At 40.1% G+C, this 11,354-nt stretch overlaps 1 long non-coding RNA gene across 1 annotated transcript; it reads left to right on the plus strand.

Annotated features, from left to right (window-relative positions):
• Positions 1–2,178: 2,178 nt before the first annotated feature.
• LOC135223650 (uncharacterized) lies at positions 2,179–10,970 on the plus strand. Its single transcript, XR_010316550.1, has 2 exons — positions 2,179–2,296; positions 6,506–10,970. It is a non-coding gene; the product is annotated as an uncharacterized LOC135223650 (long non-coding RNA).
• Positions 10,971–11,354: the final 384 nt, after the last annotated feature.

An 11,354-nucleotide genomic window follows, 5' to 3' on the forward strand; every position in this document is an offset into this window, starting at 1 on the left:
TTGTGGCTAGTAGGGGTTGGTTTATGCGATTTAAGGCTCGGGCCAATTACCATAACCTTAAATTGCAAGGTGAAGCTGCTAGTGGGGATGAGAAAGCAGCGAGTGAATTTCCTAAAGCGTTGTCTGAGATAATTAAGGAGGGGGGTTATTCTGCTCAGCAAGTGTTTAACGTAGACGAGACAGGTTTGTTTTGGAAACGTATGCCTAACCGCACTTACATCGCCAAGGAGGAGAAGTCAGCACCCGGTCATAAAGCCAGCAAGGAGAGGCTAACTTTACTTCTTGGGGGTAATGCTGCTGGCGACTTCAAACTGAAGCCCTTGTTGGTGTATCAGGCTGAAAATCCAAGGGCACTCAAGGGCATTTGAAGGGTCAACTACCAGTAATTTGGAAGTCCAACAAGAAGGCATGGGTGACACTTGCAGTGTTTGAGGACTGGTTCGTAAACCATTTTGTTCCAAGTGTGGAGCGGTATTGCGCCTCCAAGGGTATCCCCTTTAAGGTGTTGCTAGTGCTGGACAATGCCCCTGGACACCCTGCCCAGCTGGGAGACTTCAACCCTAATGTCAAGGTGGTTTACCTTCCACCTAATACCACGGCCCTTTTACAGCCTATGGACCAAGGAGTGATTGCTTCGTTCAAGGCCTACTACCTACGAAGGACAATTGCTATGGCTTTACAGGCAACTGAACCAAGAAGGACTGACTCTGAAGGACTTTGGAAATCCTACAACATCCTTGATGCTGTAAAGAACATTGCTAATTCCTGGGAGGAGGTTAAGCAAACAAACATGAATGGTGTCTGGAAGAAAATTTGTCCTCAATTTGTGAATGATTTCCATGGGTTTGAGGGACACAGTTTCAGCTAGTTGTCAAGAACGTTGTTGCCCTGAGTAAGGAAATCAATTGGAGATGGAGGTTGATGATGTTACAGAGCTGCTGGAGTCTCATGGTGAGGAGTTATCTGCTGAGGACCTGATACAACTGGAGAAGCAGATAATAGAGGAAGAAGAAGAAGCACCCACCCCAGAGCCTAAGGCTTTCACAAGGCAGGACTTGATAAGAGGTTTTGCAGAGTTGCAGCAAGCGTTGTCAACTTTTGAGGCTCAGGATCCAACTTGACAGGTTCACTAGGGTTTCCAGAGGCGTCATGGATTTGATGCCAGTGTTACAGGAGATCTTGGATGAAAGAGTCGCTCTCTGTTCAGACTAACCTGGAGCAGTATTTTAAGAAGGTAGAGAGGCCTGCAGGAGATCCTGTACCCTCTACCTCAGCTGCCCTCTTCTAATCCAGCACCTTCTGAATGTTCTGCTAACCCAGACTCACCTGCCCCAGTATCTCCAGCACCTTCTGTAGGTTCTGCCTCACCTAAAGACTCACCTGCCCCAACATCTCCAGTAGTATGTTTCTCTGCCCTCACCTCAAGATCACCTGCCTCAGCATCTCCAGTACTAGTATGTTCTGCCTCACCTCAAGAAAATCATCTGCCTCAGCATCTCCAGCAACTTCTGGAGGTTTCTTTTTCTTTTTCTCTTCACTAACCTCCCCCAGTCTCTCCAGCACCGCAGCGTTCCTCTCCCAGTGTGCAAGCCAAATCAAAACTAATAAAGGTAAGGATTTGTTCTCTCGTTGTTATTGATAGGTATTTACATTAAAATCATGTGGTATTTTTCAATGTTCCGACTTACGCTGAAAATCGTGTTACGATGCCATCGTAAGAACGGATCAACGTCGTAACTCGAGGACCCCCTGTTATTATAGATTATAATATATGGTATGTTATGTATAATATATATATATAATATAATATATTATGTTTATGTATGTGTTATTATATAATATATAAGATATATATTATATATTATATAATAGATATATATATATATATATATATATATATATATGTGTATATATATATATATATATATATATGATATATATTATATATATATATATATATATATATATATTATATATATATATATATATCATATACATATACATATACATATACTATACATATACATATACATATACATACATACATACACACATACATACATACTACATCATACATACATATATGATATATATATATATATATATATATATATATATATATATATATATATATATATATATTTTATATATATTTTTGGTAATGAATTTTCACCATTCCTTTTACAGAAACCCATGGGAGTTTTGCTGGTATTTACTTTTGGCACTTTCTCCATTGTTTTGTATATCTGCTGTACTATCCTGGAAACTTGCCAAAGCTCTGGAGGCCCAGGAAAAGGTAATTAATATATTTCTAGGACTTTTGTACCATTTCAAAATCTAGTTTATTATCATATTTGATGGTACATAAGATGCACTTTTTTTTTAGATAGCTAAAAAAATCACCACCAGCTCTTATATAGGGAAAATTTATTGTAGTTATGAAACAAAGAAGTGCATATTGCAAATGATCAGAAAACTTCATGAAACTGGATATTTAATTTTAATGTCATTTTATTTAAAATCAAACATTTCTTTTAGTGTTTTGAGGGTTTCATTTTAGTGTAAGCATTTGTCTGATTTCAGTTGTAAACAAAAATGAATTTAATAATTATAATTTTTGTACATGAACTTTCCTGTCAGATATATACTTAGCTATAGTCTCCGACGTTCCCGACAGAATTTCAAATCTCGTGGCACACGCGACAGGTAGGTCAGGTGGTCTACCTTTCCCGCCGCTGGGAGGCGGGTGTATGAACCAATCCCGTTTTCTAATCAGATTTTCTCTGTCGCCAGGACCGACAACAACTGTTGTGGGTTCCTCCTGATAGATTATTTCGCTCTCGCCTGGGATCATTTTGGACGGATTTTTTGGTGACATACTCGATCTTTTTGGCTTGGCATACACTGTTTGTGGACCGTTTTTTACTTTGCTCTGGATTTTTCTTTAATCATGTCTGATTTAGATACTGTAGCTAAGACACCTGTTATGTTTAGGGTTTGTTCTGTTGAAGTATGTAAGGTGAGGTTGCCGAAAGCTTCGGTGGACCCTCACACTGTTTGTATGAGGTGTAGGGGGAATGAATGTTCGTTTATTAACCCATGTAAGGAATGTGAGGGGTTGAATGAGGATGAGTGGAAGGCTCTTTCTTCCTACTTAAGGAAGTTGGAGAGAGATAGGGTGTGCAAAGCTTCCTCTAGAAGCTCGAGTAGGTCTCGAGTTAGTGAATTAGAATCTGATCCTAACCCTCGTGTAGAAGTAGAACCTCCTTGCCAGGTTTCAGCCCCTGCTCCCCGCACCGAAGCCGAGGATTCGTCTTCGGAGGCAGCGGCTTTGAAAGCTACTATTCGCAGCATGGAGCTTAAGATTCGCTCCTTAGAACAAGGTAAGAGTGGCAGTGTTAGTGATCTGTGCAGTGCCCCCAGTGTTGTGGAGGGGGCGTCTGACCGGCTCCGTAGTGCTTCCAGGCCTAGACCTCTTCCAGACTCCCAGTTCCAGTGGAGGAGGAAAGTCCGACAGCCGCAGGAAGGCTAGGGAGAGCCCCCACCGGTCAGGCGTCCCTTCGGCAGATCCTGATGAGCGTTCCCAGGCTGCCACGGATCGTTTCAAGAAGGAGATCCTTCGTCAATGCTTCTCCTCGTCTTCATCGCCCTCACCGAAGCGCGGCTGGAACTCCCCGGATCCTTCGCGCCCTTTGAAGAGAGCTTGGAAGGCGCCCTGCAGCTCGTTTGCTTCCAGCCCAGAAGTTTTTCCTGAGGAGCCCTTGCGGGACGTGAAGAGGCCCAGAAGATCCTGTGACTGCTCTTCTACGCGCGCGCCTCGCTCTGCTTCTTCGGATGAGGAGCCTGTGAAGTCTCCTACTAGTGTACTCGCCGGGCTCCAAGCTCAGATCTCGGCCCTCGCTGACTCCTTGGCTAGTAGATCTCGTAGAAGGAAGGACGCTTCGCTACCAGTCAAGAGATCTAGACGCCCTTCTTCTGACGCTCGCTCTCCGCTTCGTAGGCTTTCTTCACCGAATGTGGCGGATTCTGCCGAACGAGGGGTGTCGCGTGAGTGGCTCCCCTCCCCTGGCTGCCTCTCCTCCTCATCCAGGCGCCAGGCAGCTGGCAGGCGCTCCTTGGCTGGCGGTGACTCTTCACCAGACAGGCTCCGTTCTTCTGGCAGACGTTCTTCTCCTGTCAAGCACTCGTCCTCAAGTGTGCGCCCTGCCTTGGACAGACGCTCTTTGCAGAGCAGACACCGATCTTCGACTCCTTTAAGGCGCTCTTCTCCTAACAAGCGCCAAGAACCTCGCAGGCGCCATTCGCCTGGTAGGCGCTCTTCGCCTGGCAGCCGCTCTCCTCTGGATAGGCATCAAGAGCCTCGTAGGCGCCTCTCTCCTGTTAGGCGCTCTTCTAACAGGCGCCAAGAGCCTTGCAGGCGCCATTCGCCTGGTAGGCGCTCTTCGCCTGGCAGCCGCTTCTCCTCTGGATAGGCATCAAGAGCCTCGCAGACGCCTTTCGCCTGGTAGGCGCTCTTCGCTTGGGAGGCGCTCTTCGCCTGACAGCCGCTCTCCTCTGGATAGGCGCCAAGAGCCTCACAAGTGCCCTACTCCTAGTAGGCGCTCGGCCCTAGTAGCCGCTCTCCTCGCGACAGGCGCCATGACTCTCGCAGGCGCTCTCCGCCCTGTAAGCGCCCTGCCGTAGAAAGGAGTGTCAGGCTCCTCACCAGATTCGTACAGGGGGAAAGGAATGTAAGAGCAGATCTCCTCAGCAGGAAAGAGCAGGTCCTTCTGATGGAGTGGACACTTCATCAGGATGTATGCCAGAGCCTGTGGAGGTTGTGGGGCAGGCCGCATATAGACCTCTTTGCCACCTCAAGGAATGCAAGACTGGATCTGTACTGCTCTCCGATTTCGGATCCAAGGGCGATAGGGATCGATGCACTTTTGCTAGATTAGAAGGGTCTGGACGTATACGCGTTTCCTCCCTTCAAGATCCTGGGAGAGACATTGAAGAAATTCGCAGTCAGATTCAGCGAGGATGACCCTAATCGCTCCATTCTGGCCGGCCCAAGAATGGTTCACAGAGGTACTGGAATGGTTAGTGGACCTTCCAAGATCGCTCCCACTAAGGAAGGATTTACTCAGACAACCCCACTTCGACAGGTATCACAAAAACCTCCCCGCTCTCAGTCTGACTGGCTTCAGACTGTCCAAAGTCTTGTCAGAGCGAAGGGTTTTTCGTCTTCAACTGCAAAAGCAATCGCAAGAGCAAGGAGGTCTTCCACCTTGCGAGTATACCAGTCGAAGTGGGATGTCTTCAGACGTTGGTGTAGGAGTAAGAAAGTTTCCTCTTCCAGTACCTCTGTGACCCAAATTGCTGACTTCTTCCTTTTCCTTAAGGAAGAATGTGGACTGGCGGTCTTGACTATTAAGGGATACCGCAGTATGTTAGCCGCAGTGTTCAGACACAGAGGCCTCAACATTTTCGAAGATAAAGACCTGCATGACCTGATTAGGTCTTTTGAAACTACGAAGAAGCTTTCCTCAAGAACACCCAATTGGAATCTTGACGTAGTGCTTCAATATCTCAGCTCATCTAGGTTTGAACCTCCTAGATCAGTGTCATTCAAGGACCCGACCAAGAAGTCCCTTTTTCTTATGGCTTTGGCATCCGCCAAGAGGATGAGTGAGCTGCAAGCCATTGAAGGAAATGTGGGCTTCAAAGACCAGTCCATGGTTTGTTCTTTCCTCCCCTCATTCTTAGTTCTAACACGAGTTAGTTTGGTTAGGTTGTCGGATGGTTTTGGCTCCTTGCGGTAGTAGTGGACAGGTTCTGTCAAGTAAGCGGACGAAATCCCTTTGACAAGATCCTACTTGGATTCTACCATGTATGTGGATCAGAAATCCCTTTGGTAGATCCGGAGAGTCTTTCAGCAACAGGCCACATCCTCGCTGTAGCTCTTCAGGCAATGCAGACTCATAGACAGTACCCATGAATTCTTCTGCCTAAACAGGTAAGAACCAAGGTTTTTATATCCTACAACACCAGTTGTTTCCCTTTTCTATATTATTTAGCTGTCTCTTACCCTCCACCAAGGGTGCCAATCAGCTAAGTATATATCTGACAGGAAAGTTCATGTACAAAAATGATATTGTTAAGATACAATAAAGTTTTTTACATACCTGGCAGATATATACGATTAATGGCACGCCCAGCCTCCCCTCAGGAGACAGGTGGAAGAGAAAATCTGATTAGAAAACGGGATTGGTTCATACACCCGCCTCCCAGCGGCGGGAAAGGTAGACCACCTGACCTACCTGTGGCGTGTGCCGCGAGATTTGAAATTCTGTCGGGAACGTTGGAGACTATAGCTAAGTATATATCTGCCAGGTAAGTATGTACAAAACTTTATTGTATCTTAACAATATCATTTTCTTTGTGTATTGCAAAGTTATTTACATACAATCTACTTTTCTTTCAGGATTATATTTGACTATTCTAACCATTGATATAATTTCTCCAGGAAAAGAATCGTAAGGATAAGAAGAAAGCAAACATAAATAAAGTGAAACGGGGAAAGGCTAACTGATAGTATTTGCCAGAATACTATTTCATTTTCATTCTTCAAGCCCTTATCTTTCACACGAGGCTTTCGTCAGACAAGATGCAGGTTGGGCTGATGATAAATCTACTGGAGATATGTATGGGAATACTATTTTTCTATTAATGATTTCTAGTGTTATTACCAAGTGTTGTTTTGTAGCAATCCTTTCTCTGGGATGTGATTTTATAAGATACCAATCATGCATTTTATAAGTAGTACATGAAATTAGGAGAATCACTTGTAGTCATGGTACAGAAGTTCTGTTGCAATGTTAGATATGTCTAAAAACTTGTGTATGGTATTATTTCAACAATTCATTGATTTTAAGGAGTAAAGAGCAATGATATCAGAATTGTCCATCTTCATTTCTTTTCCTCGCCTACTCATCTCTAACCTTCATTATCTTGTACCGGTAAATAATAAAGCTAGTAGTATTTCTAAATGCACACAGTATTTAGGGAATGTTCATATGTCATTCTGTCATTAGTAGTGTCTAAGTAAATTCCCTAAATTATTCAGTTGCCATGATTGCAAAAACTGTGTTTTGCAGTATACAGTAATAAAATGTATAACATTAGTCTTCTAAAATGGTCCTTTTTAGTAACATAATTTTCTTGATACACACTAAGTTTTGTAGAATGGGAGATATAATTCTCCTTGACATCTATAACATTTTGAAATACATAATTGAGCTCTTAACAGCATAAGTAAATTTTGAGGACATTGCCTTAAAATGCTGAGGACATTGCTTTGAAATGCCACATGGGATTGATTCTGTTAAGATGCTGTTTAAACTAGTAGTAAACATTAGTATGAAAGGATATGCATTGTATATATTTAAGCACAAATTTTCCTGAATGTTATCCTTCCTTAGCATTTTATTAAGTTTAAAAACATTTTTGTTGGTTACTTTCTACATATACTGACTTGCTGAATAATTAATTTTAGGCTTAGTTTTGCATTAAAGCACATTGCCCCTCACCTTTGAACATCAAATGTCACATTTTATGGGTGCTGGTACTGATCATGAGTACTTGACAAGTACAAATGATCATTCCTCATCTAAAAGTACATTTATTTACCGCTGTATTTAACACTGCAAACAAAATGGTTATTAATGAAAACAGTACTTTCACTCTGGTTATGGATAAGTTTATACATACTGTTCCCACTAAGATTTTGAATAAACAATTGGATAAAATTACTTGGGAATACTTGCACATTACAGGAATGTTTAAAAGACTACAGCCTAGACAATATTCCAATAGTGTTTGTTTTATAGTGATAGCAGAAAATTAGTTTCTACCATCTTTCCAGTGTGATGTATTTATTGCTGGACTGTGAGCTTATCTAATCTTCCATTATGTTAATTTTATAAGCTATGTTGTAATAATTGGCAAAATTTAGAAATTGCCTTCGGAGTTCAATTTTCCTGCAAGAGATAGTCATAAATATATTATATGTATATTATATAGGATTATGTTGAGTACTTTGATATTCATGAACAGGAAACTGGAATGTATGGGGGTTTTCTTATTACTGGCATGTAAATAATGATTAGGAATTTTTTTTCCAAATTTAACATTGAACTAAATGGCAGGATGAAATAACTTATGTCAATAACAAATAACCACTTTACACCTTGAGCCTCTTGATAATAGTTACTTGAACTGTGTGTGACATTAATAAACTGAATCTTAAACCATTGAAGTTGTAAACCTGTAATGATTAAAGGAGTCTGGTAAAACTAATATTGTGAGTCACAATTTGTAACCAATTAAGTTACAGCATAAACTTGAAAAATATGTACGATACTGTCTTTTGTGTGGTACTACAACTAGAAATAAATGGTTAAGAAGATTGCATGTTCAGTAATGATATCTGAAGTTAAAGCTTTTATTACTGATAATGCATATGAAGGTAAATTGAATAACAGAAATTTAAGACCAGCTGAAGTTTTTGCTATTTCAGCATCAGGCATAAAGAAAAGCAATGCAAGTCTCTGTTCCAACTGTTCCATTTTGAACTTCAGACTATGATGGCAAGAGCATGAAATGTCCGTTGTTGTCCTACAAACAAATTTCAAGGCCTGTGTGAGGTTGTTGTTTGCCTATGTTGTGACTGGTAATATGACAGCAACTTTTAAATTTTTTAGTACTGTAAGTAAATCTTTTCATTCTTCTATATTTGATTTGAAAGAATATGTATGAAATTTGTAATACAGGCATCCTTCGGTTACTGTCTCCATCGGTTAGTGGCATTTCAGTTTTACGGCACTTGTTAAATATGTTTATAACTGGGTTTTACATTCCGTAGGGTTTATAGTGCTGTTGTCTGGTTATCGGTGTCTTAGGCTAGGTGCTGAGACCGCCTCATAAAATGCAAACATAACGAGATGCATCTTTTCCTCTGCTCTTTTAAAAAGTTATCCTTTACTTCGCTTTATCTTGCAATATTGTATGTGGTCTTGTATTACTATTTATGTTATAAAATACAAACAAACCGATCATGTTTTGGTTGGGAAAAATCAGCTGAGGGCAGAGGTAAGATTATTTCGCCATATTTAACTCAGTTCAGAGCGATTTTCTTGCTTCTATTTAGCGTAAATTAATCTTTAGAAACTCATGCATATGTGACAAGGTTAATTTTTCTTTTTATGAAGAGTTTTTAAGTTGAAAATTTAAGTAAATAGGTGAACTAGACTTGGTTATTTTTTTCGTTAATAGACAGCGCTGTTGTCTGGTTATCGGTACATATTTCGGTACATGCCAAAGCACCAAGAGACCCTCCTAAAATACAAACATAACGAATATGCATCTATTCCTTGGCTCTTTTAAAAAGTTATGCTTTACTTCACTGTATCCAATAATAGTGTATGTAGTCTCATATTACTACATATAGTAGTATTATAAAATACAAACAAAGAGATCCATGTTTTGCTTTGGAAAAATCAGCAGAGAGCAGAGGCAGGGTTATTTCGCCCTACTTAACTCTATTTTCTTGCTTCTATTTAGCGTAAACAGGTTATTTTTTGTTATATGAAGTGCTTATAAGTTGAAATATGACTGAAATATGTACGTCTTGTTATGAACATGATTGGTATTTTTTTCGTTAATAGATGGTGTTGGGAGCATGTTATTTTGTGTAAAAAACTGATTACATTCGTTATTTTCATCCTATATCATAATAATACGTTATTTACGTATTGTTAACAACAGTAAAATATGTTCTTTCATGGCGAGTTATTTTATTAAAGTACATTTTCTCCACTATTATTTGCGGTCGAGTTTCATCATGTTACTGATGCACGGTAATTTATAGTCATTAGCAGTGTGAATGAACATTGTTTTCTCAGCTTCAGCTACAAATGCAGCTTAAATTTAGCAGTATGTACTCTATACTATATTTCCATGCCGTTATTTTCTCCATAGCGAATAAATGTATGATGTAAAAATATATCAGTTCTATTCTACTTAATTAATGTCATTTGTAACAAAACTACAGTAATTTGTTACTATCATATGATGGCTAAAATGAAAGCAAAATGTTATCAGATTTGGTTCGGTTGTTGTAGCAAAACAACTGTTATCTTTCAGTTGGTTATGGGTGCAGCATTTAAGCAACATTTATAACAGTACTAACGATGCTTTTATCATTCTCATTTGCTTTTTTAGTTGATTTAACTAGAAGATATGATAAATAAAGAGATGGAGGATACATTAGCGCGCTCTCTCTCTCTCTCTGCAAAGATTTACCAACAAGTTTATTGAATCTGACATTAAAAATTTGTAGAACTACCAGGCAGACCATTGTAAATGATTATCCAAAAGAAATTCCACGTTTTCATTAAAGAGTTATTGCATATTAGGGCAAAATATCTGGCTGTGACACTGTCTAAGGCATAGTCAACAAGTCTCAGGGCACCGTAAGGTGGATTGTGATGCCCGTAGACTTTTGAATTTCGGTTAGAGGTGAATTTCACTTAGCCCCAGGCCACCAGGAACAGAACCATTGCCGTTAACCGGGGGCTGCCTGTATACTGTCTGTGGTGCATCTTAAAGCTGTTTATAGTGAATTTTAAAAATGTTTCTCTTTATGCTATCTGAAAGATTCAAATAATATCTGTTTAATGAAATTCATTGCTACTCTTACTTGAATTAGGTTGTTTTAGGTTACTAGAGTTGCTGTAACACGCATTCATTTAAGACCTGTGTTCTGTGATAAAATTTACTGTTGCGATATCTTAAGTTAAAGTGTTTATTGCTGGATGGTAATTGACGTGTATGACCAGAATGGTAGTTAAAAATATTTTTTTGCTTACAAAAGTGCTTGACATCTTGAATATAGAAGTACCAAAGAATAAAATTTTAAAGTGAAATTGTTACCAATTTTTTCATTTCATACACACCTCAGTTGTCTCCTGTCTCAGTGAGCAAGTACCTTTTGAAGTCACATGGTTTTAACATAAAATGTTTATATTTCAGTGTTGATGTAGTTTAAAAAATGAGAGGACTCTTGAAAGGGGAGGGGGGAGTCTTTCCCCTCTAGTTTGAATCTCAATGTTTCTCTGTACAGTGCCTCTCTTTATCATTATTAATTCAGTCTTTTCATATTTGATCAGCTTTCCCCCATCTTGCTAACAAAAACTCCAACTTCTCTGTCTTCATTATCAGGAATTAGAACTCATTTGAAGTCAATAGGTGCTTTGGTGGTCATGTCAGCCACCCAATAACATTTGGACCTGAGAGGTATGAGTATGTTAAGTCAT

The sequence above is a fragment of the Macrobrachium nipponense genome, chromosome 10 (assembly GCF_015104395.2).
Source record: "Macrobrachium nipponense isolate FS-2020 chromosome 10, ASM1510439v2, whole genome shotgun sequence".
In the NCBI taxonomy this organism is placed as follows: domain Eukaryota; kingdom Metazoa; phylum Arthropoda; class Malacostraca; order Decapoda; family Palaemonidae; genus Macrobrachium; species Macrobrachium nipponense.